Raw genomic sequence first — 9,185 nt, forward strand, 5'->3', positions numbered from 1 at the left:
TCGTGCGTGTATCGTGTGTTCATCATTCATCGTGCATCGTGCGTGTATCGTGCGTTCATCATTCATCATTCATTTTTGAAAAAAAACCCACATCTTATTAATCAGTCAGCTTTCACACAAAATTAAAAGAATAATTGTGTTGATCAAAATAAATAATAGGTACATTATTGAGGTCAAACTTTTGTATATTCAGTTAGATGTGTAATGAATCGAATACACAAATTTTGGACCTCAATACCAGTAAGGTCAATTGACAACTGCAGTTGAATCCAATTAATACTTACACCTTTGAGTATAATTGTTTGAAAATAGTGACACTTGTCTATCATACTGGTATTGTATCAATACTCTTATTTCCCTTATGAAAGGGAATAATAGCATTTCAAAAAAGAGTGGGAATCAACTCTGATATCAATACACATCTTGAACCAAATTTTATTCAATCGCTCACAGGAACATAAGATACTGATAAAATGAAAAAGTCGATATCTCTGGAAGGAAAAAATAGAAATTTTTCCTAAAGCCATACATACCACAAGACTGTCTTAACAAACAATTTGTAAAGTGAAGTTAATGAAGCAAGACATTCTCAGAATACAATAGATATGTGAAAAATTGCCTCCCTCCTTTTAATATGAAGAAGTCTATAACTCTGGAGAAAAATTCAAAATTTAACAAAAAATTATACAGAGCATTGGACTATCATTAAAAACAACAGTGTAAAGCTCGAAGTTATAATCAAGCAAGGCATTCTCAAGGTACAGCGCATCGTGACCCTCCCCCTTTGTTAATGAATAAATTCCATAAAACTAAAATGAAAAAATTCACTAAAAATTACCCAGACCTTGAGACCATCACCAAAAAGAACTGAGTACATTTAAAGTTATTCGGCAACAGCCAAACTTTGCTTAGAGTAAATATTATTTGTATGCCCCCGCCGCTAGGCGAAAGGGGCATTAAGGTTAATCCTGTCCATCCGTTCGTACGTCCGTTCATACGTCACGAAATTGTTTTCCGTGAACAAACTTTAGTTTGGCTGGGCCGAATGATTGAAAACTTATACACAATGCTTTTAACCACAATATAAAGATCAAGTTAGAATTTGGGATTTGCATCTGCTACTGCTCATGAGAAATGCCCCTTGAAAACTTTGAAACTGTCAATTTTTGTGGTTTCCGAGCTCTAACTTTATTCTGCCTTGGCTGATTTTTTGAAACTTACAAACAATGCTTATTACCAAAATATACAGATCAAGTTCGAATTTGGGTATTGTGACTGTTACTGTTCAACAGTTATGCCTCTTTAGAACTTATGTGGAAGCGGGGGCATCTGTATCCCATGAACATTTTCTTCAATTTTTTAACTTGTATTTGGAGAAATAATGTAAATTTCCTAGAGATTGTTAAGAATTAAAATTAATAGAATTTTCACACCCGCCCCACTTGCTTAAAACAGGTGGACGATCATCTACAAATTAACTTGATGTTGCCATACTGAAATTTCTGAAAGCACAGAATTGAAATAAAAATAATATATAATATTTTCGACGTTGTTTATTGAATTGTATTCCGATAGGATAGTACGATGAAATGGTCTTGTAGTGTAATCAAACAGTCTACTGGTCTATAAAGGACACCTCATGGTATATGAATTTGGTAGCCTGATATCAAAACATGTCTTCATAAGATAGTAATATGACAGAATAGTATGAAAAAGTTGCTCAATTCTATATCGAGATGATTGTATGGTATACAAATTTATCGTAATAAGATTCTAAGTAGTAACATGACATAATAGTATAGTGAGGTTCAAAATAATATGAAAAAGTTGCTCAATTTTATATTGAAATGTCTTTATAGTATAGAATGTATTTTTATGATATAGCAATATCGCATAATAGTATAGTAAAATGACAGAATAGTACGAAAAAATAGCTTCATGTTATCTCAAGATGTCTTCATAATATAAAAGAATGTCTTCATGACAAAGTTAAATGACAGAATAGTACTAAAAGGTAGCTACATGTTATATCAAAATGTCTTTAAAGTATATAAATTTATCTTAGTGATATAACAAATTGACAGAGTGGTATAGTCAAATGTCGAAATAGTATGGAAATTTGCCTTATGTAATATCTCTACCCTTAATGATATGATAATCGGTATCACAAGGCAGCTGTGTCGTTCCATACCGACATGACAAAATGTGAAACTATTATAAAGTAAGTGGGATAATATAAAAATAAGGACATTTGGTATGATTGCCAATGAGACAACTATCCACCATAGTTCAAATGACGAAGATAAAAGCAATAAAAAGTCACCGTACGGCTTTCAACAATAAAAAAAACCCACACCGTATATAGTCAGCTATAAAAGTCCCCGACATGAAAAATGTGAAACAATTCAAACGAGAAAACTAACAGCCTACTCTATAGGCATTATATGTATGCGCAACCATACCCACATTAAGTCGTGTTAGCTTAAAAACTACTTTGAACATGTTTAAAAAGTGAATATTTAGAGTTGTTTCGTGCAAATTCATGTCATAATTGGCTCAATAGTCCATTACGGCGTAGTATAACATTTAATAGGAAGTACATCAGTCGATATATAGGGCATGAAATTGCATGATTATATCAATAGATAAGTTACAAAAGCTTGTTCTCGTGGTATTCTTTATTACGGTTCATATGATTATTGACTTACTTGCCTGTATTATACCTCCACTCTAAGAGTGGGGCAATATTGCAACCACCTTGTTAGTCAACAAATATTTCGTAACTACCTTACAGAATGACTTCATATTTTTTCAGCGGCTTGACACCTAGGAGTTGTAACGTGTGAACACTTTCCGGGTATGTCAGATACCTAATTCTCGTGTGTCGATACTTCGAATTTTGTTTTCTCTCAATATGTACAATAGGGGATGTGCTTAGCACGTCAACGGGTGTGTACTTGTTTTTGGTCTATCAAATTGGGTTTATTATAACTTTATCTTTTTAACTGACAGTTCGTCTTCATACACATATATACATGTATTCCACGAGGTTAAATTCTAAAAACACCGTTAAACTCCGCAACTTTTTAAAGTACCTATTCAAAGTCAGGAACAGTATAAGGCAATGTTCTCATTTATTATGTTATTTTGTTATTTTGTTAATAATCTCTTTTGAATTTATCCGTACAATGACATTTCTCCATACAATTTAGAGCTTGCCAAATGGTGTACATAATATATATTGATCAAAACAGTACGTTGATATCTAATTTACTTATTGGGCTTTTTGTGTAGTTGGGTTTCTGTCTCATTGGCGTATTATTATCTACATTTTTTTATGCATTTACTATATGAAATAAAAAATCACATACAAAATTATAAAATTTTAATGTGGATCTGTTTTTTTTTTTACATTTCTAGATGATACTATTTACATGACAGGGCCGTAACTAGGTCTCCAAAATAGACGAGGCAGGGGTCTGGGGGCCGCCAATTGAGGAAAATTGTAATATTAGGGTTCGAAATATGTCTTGTAACCTCCATTTTTGTATCATATTTATCATTTTTGTTTCATATTTACTGTATGAAGAAATGCATTAGGCAACCAGAGCCGGCTGATAGATACTTGCCTCGAATTTTGTTCCATCAAAACATGTATCCATTTACAGTAGGGTACATGTTTAAAAGAAGAAAAAGCGGAACAAGTGTGTGTGGTTAACGCTGCAATAAAAATAACACACATTTTAATAACATTTTAATAAAGACCAAAGCATGGAAACTAGTCATTGTCTGTGAACGCTAGTTCGACCTTTCTTGTTCCATAGATCCCATCGTTTGAGAACAGCTTCTGCGTTTACTTGTCCGTACGATGGACGTGAAGCATGTCTAAACCACATAATCTGTCCTCGGTCATTGTTGATCTACACCATGTCTTTAAACGCCGAAGGGCAGAAAAAGATCTCTCACATGAGCAAGAACCGACCGGCAATGTCAATAGTAGCTTCAAAATGGTATGTATATTTGGATACATGTCCCGATCGGCATATGTAAGTGAGTCTGTAAGAGTCTTAACAGATTCTAAATTCGACCTGGTACATTTAGCCACCCATCTGTCGATTTTCTTGTCCCAGATCATTTGGATATGGCAAATCATTCATGTATTCTGTTTTCATATCTTAAATAATTTCCGGATTTATCTTGTTTACTAGAGCTGATACGAGGTAATTGCCATAGAAACTGGCCTTCAGTTCTTCTAGAAATCGCGAATTTAAATGTGAAATTATGTGGTCAATGAAAGGAAGAAAGTAGTTAACGCGGTAATGATCTTCAATACTTTCGACTGTTGTGTTTGCTCTGTGTCTTTGTTTTTGTGCGCTTCTGGGCTTTGTTGGATCAACGTGATTTTCATTGCCGATGGACACGCTTCTCTCATACATATCATGAAACTTGGCATCCGAATCCTATCTTATTCCCTGAAATAGCAACAAAAGGTCTCTAGCCTCATGATGAGCTTTCACCAAGTCACAAGTCTCAGACTGGAGAAGGATTGACAATGGTCTGATGAACCCCAGTGTAAATTGCAGTAAAATTACAACAACGATAAAATCAAATTTGAGTAATACAGCATGATATGATGAAGCATCGGCTGCAACCTGACCTTTGGATTTTGACTGCACCGTTTCTAGAACATTCAAAAGAGACTTATAATGAGCCAAAAGCCAAGACAGAGAGAGTATCAACTCTAGACGTCCACCTAGTTTCAGATAGTTTCGGCATCACTGTTTGTCTCATTGCAGCTTCAAAAAGTGCGTCTTCGTTGTCGTAAAGTAGGTAAATTTAGGGACATTGAAAGACCAGGAGGGTCTCACGGTCATTTAAGCGGTCTCCGGTAGGTGTTAACTATATATTTTGAATATCAAACTGACACTTTGAGCCCTCCGTAAACATAGAAGACAAGAAGTTTACCCAAATTCCTTTTGGTGCCATTTATATCCTTATATTTACTAACTATTTGCATAATTTTATGAAAATTGAGAGTTCAGGGTGTCTAGCAATCGCCCTGTGCCATTTTACCTGAATTTTCAACGATTTTTAGCTGAAAAGTGACAATTTAAGCCCTCCGTAGATATCGAAGATGACATTATTCTGGGAAATCCTTTTGATACTATCTGTATAATTATATACATAGTCTAAACGATCATTCAATTTTATGGACATTGAAAGACCAGGAGGGCCTCACGGTCATTTAAGCGGTCTCCGGTAGGTTTTCACTATATATTTTGAATATCAAACTGGCACTTTGAGCCCTCCGTAAACATAGAAGACAAGAAGTTTACCCAAATTCCTTTTGGTGCCATTTGTATCTTTATATTTACTAACTATCTGCATAATTTTATGAAAATTGAGAGTTCAGGGGGTCTAGCAATCGCCCTGTGCCCTTTTCCCTGAATTTTTGACGATTTTTAGCTGAAAAGTGACAATTTAAGACCTCCGTAGATATCGAAGATGACTTTATTCTTGGAAATCCTTTTGAAACTATCTGTATAAATACATAGTTTAAAAGATCATTTATTTTTATGGACATTGAAAGACGAGGAGGGTCTCACGGTCATTCAAGCGGTCTCCGGTAGGTTTTCACTATATATTTTGAATTCTGATCCCTCCGTAAACATAGAAGACCAGAAGTTTACCCAAATTCCTTTTGGTGCCATTTGTGTCTTTATATTTACTGAATATCTGCATAATTTTATTAAAATTGAGAGAGCAGGGGGTCTAGCCATCGCCCTGTGCCCTTTTACCTGAATTTTCGACGATTTTTAGCTAAAAAGTGACATTTTAAGCCCTCCGTAGAAACCGGAGATGACATTGTTTGGAGAAATCCTTTTGATACTATCTGTATATATACATAGTGTAATCGATCATTTAATTTAATGGACATTGAAAGACCAGGAGGGTCTCACGGTCATTTAAGCGGTCTCCGGTAGGTTTTCACTATATATTTTGAATTTTGATCCCCCCGTAAACATAGAAGACAAGAAGTTTACCAAAATTCCTTTTGGTGCCATTTGTATCTTTATATTTACTAACTATCTGCATAATTTTATGAAAAATGAGAATCAGGGGGTCAAGCAATCGTACTATGCCCTTTTACCTGAATTTATGACGATTTTTAGCTGAAAAGTGACATTTTTTTTGTGGCTTTCCATACTTATTTCCATTTATATTTTTAAATCGTTTGGTTTTTTTTTTCTATGGAAATATCATGTATAAAAGTACTACTTTGATTGCAATTGATTGGTAAAAATCTATATTTCATAAAGACAAATGTGCGATTTACATAAGGGTTTGTATTTGAGGAGAACGGGAATTTGCGACAGCTTGAAGGGGTCATAAAACGATTTCCTACATATCTTTTTACTCCTTTTATCTATGACTATCATGTTTTAAATGTTATCGAATATTTAGATTTCTGTTATTTTCAACTAAGAAATTTGAATATCGGACCGACTGCTAGCAGCCTGTTGGATATTAAATATCAAATAACGATTCTTATATGACGTGCTTCTTTCGCTTTGTAAACAACACCGTGATAAAATTCTCGATATATCTATACTTAGCGCAGACTCCGAGATGTACATAATAATGGCTATTAAAATATACCTCCCACGTAAATCCACATGTATCGTAACCTATGTGCAAACGCTATGCCGATTTCGCTGTGTTAAAAATTGCAATTGAAAAAAAACCCCTACAGAACCTTTTTTTCTTATTCTGAGGCATAACATAAAGAATTAATGCATTTAGCTCGGAAAAATGTACAAAATCAAAATAAAGTAAAATTCCGCGAAATTCCATTGATGTTTTTTGCACATTAACGTTATTTCAAAACATGACGTCATACGAATGAAAACGCCAAAGCTGAAGTTTTTCCGTTGCGTTAACCCTCCAAATTCGGATAATATTGCATTAAAATGAAGTTTTAAGGTAGGTGTTGGTTTTTTTCTTTTCTATTGCATTATTCGCACATGTACTGATTTCAGCAAGTCAACATGGCGGCTCCTTAGTTACAAAATGTCAACAGTGAATTTGGCGGTAGCTTACGAGAACAAATTTAAATTAAAAATGGCAAATGTTGTGTTTGAGAATTAAAAGAAGTAAACACATTTTTTCTAGCAGTTATTTAAGAAATAATTCATGCAAGCCACAGATTTATTAGATTTTTTTTAGATTTATCAAACAGGGGGTAAAATAGAACAGCCACACATACGGCATACCCACCCTCGCTTCAGTTTTTTAATGACCGTATTTGTCCTATTAGAATCGAAATAATTCATGGAAGCCATAGATTTGTTGTAAATTTACACATGGCCTGGGTCGTGATATTCGTTAATTTCATCCCTCGCTAACGCTCAGGATAAAATTCGAATATCAGGCCATGTGTAAATTTCCAAAAAATCTATGGCTTCCATGGATTATTTCTTAAATAACGAACAGACTGCTAACTTCACATACATACTATTTACTTCATTATTAATGAATAAATATAACAATTCTCGTGGTATGGCCGCTTTCCTTAGCAAGTACTTTTTTCAAATTCGCGCAACCGGATTTATGACGTCAGCAGATTTTCCGCAAATGTGACTACATTTAAAGCGACATCGCGAAATGTGATTGTTCTTATTAGAAACATCGCGAAATTACAACGTTCTGATTAACAACGTCGCGAATAACACAAAATGTTTTGAAAACGTTATTATCTGCCCCTGTTACTGTATCGTATGCCCTTAAGTGATAGATATTTAAGGAATGACTGTAATATTTTTTCTGTCAATGAAGAAATAACATCAAAAATGTGGTGCAAACTGAATAACTGAATAATATTTTAAAGTGTGCACCACATTTTTTATGTTATTTCGAATAGACAGAAAAAATATTACAGTCATTTCTTATAATTTAATTCTAAATTCCATTTTAAACACGAGTAAACCATGAAAAAACGTTGATGACGTCACAGTCACATTACAAAATTATGTCTATGAGCTGATAAACAAAACAACGTCAGCCAATCAGAAGACGCGTTACATCCAAAATTAAATTATATACTAATAGACGTTTCCCGATCTGCCAAGTATCAGGTACTGTTGGTACGTAACTCAACAGTTAGTGTTGTTTTGGAGGTATCATTTAATGTATGAGATTATTTTTAAGATACTTGCACAGTCGGATGTTTAGATCTCGTGCTGCCGAATATATTTTTAGCATTATTTCATGATTAGTACATTATTAATGAGGTTAATTTTGTATGTTAAAATGGCTCTTATTTTTTTCATGTTTTCTAAAAGCCTACCCAAAAAATTTCCAACCAATTCGTTCTATATATGTCCTGTACCAAGTCAGGAATATGGCAGTTGTTATCACACAGTCCGTTTCTATGTATGTTGGCGTTTGCTTTTGTTGTAGTTCAGTGTTTCGGTTGTTCCGTTGTTTTCCTCTTATAGTTAATATGTTTCCCTCGGTTTTAGTTTGTTACCCGGATTTGTTTTTGCTTAATCGAATCACGACTATTGAACAGTGATGAGTCTTTTGTAGACGAAACGCGCGTCTGGCGTAAATATAAAATTTCAATCCTGGTATCTATGATGAGTTTATATACTACTGTTGCCTTTATGTATAAATAATATAACAGGCGAAAATCAGAGAGATTATAAATGTGTTTTATATTTTAGTTTCTGTTTGCCTTTGCAATTTAAAGAGACATAAATCTAAATTACAAACCGTTCGTGCACTGGTTACTTGCAACAGTTGCTTGAAAGCATAATCGAGTACACACAATATTGTTTGCTATTAATACGAAAAATATCCACATGAAATCCATACCAAGTTGCAGTTTTATATAAAAATCCTCCAAATACTTTTGATAATGATTCATAAAACATACGTTGACATTAAGTGTATCCATCAATCATTTTCAAAAGTTCAATGACGGCCTCCAGTTCGTTCTACGGTTGGTACGGGAGCACATCGGGAAACCTTTAATAAGACTTATCTCCACTTTAATATTTCGAAATAGAGCAGTCCGGTTATTTGGTGTTTCAATTTGATAAAGTTACAAGACATAAAGAATAAAATGTAAGTGAAAGTTCTCTTTGTACAAAATAATGGGCATTCAAAGTAAAAAATGAAAG

Source organism: Mytilus californianus, unplaced genomic scaffold (genome assembly GCF_021869535.1).
Source record: "Mytilus californianus isolate M0D057914Y unplaced genomic scaffold, xbMytCali1.0.p SCAF_1, whole genome shotgun sequence".
Classification (NCBI taxonomy): domain Eukaryota; kingdom Metazoa; phylum Mollusca; class Bivalvia; order Mytilida; family Mytilidae; genus Mytilus; species Mytilus californianus.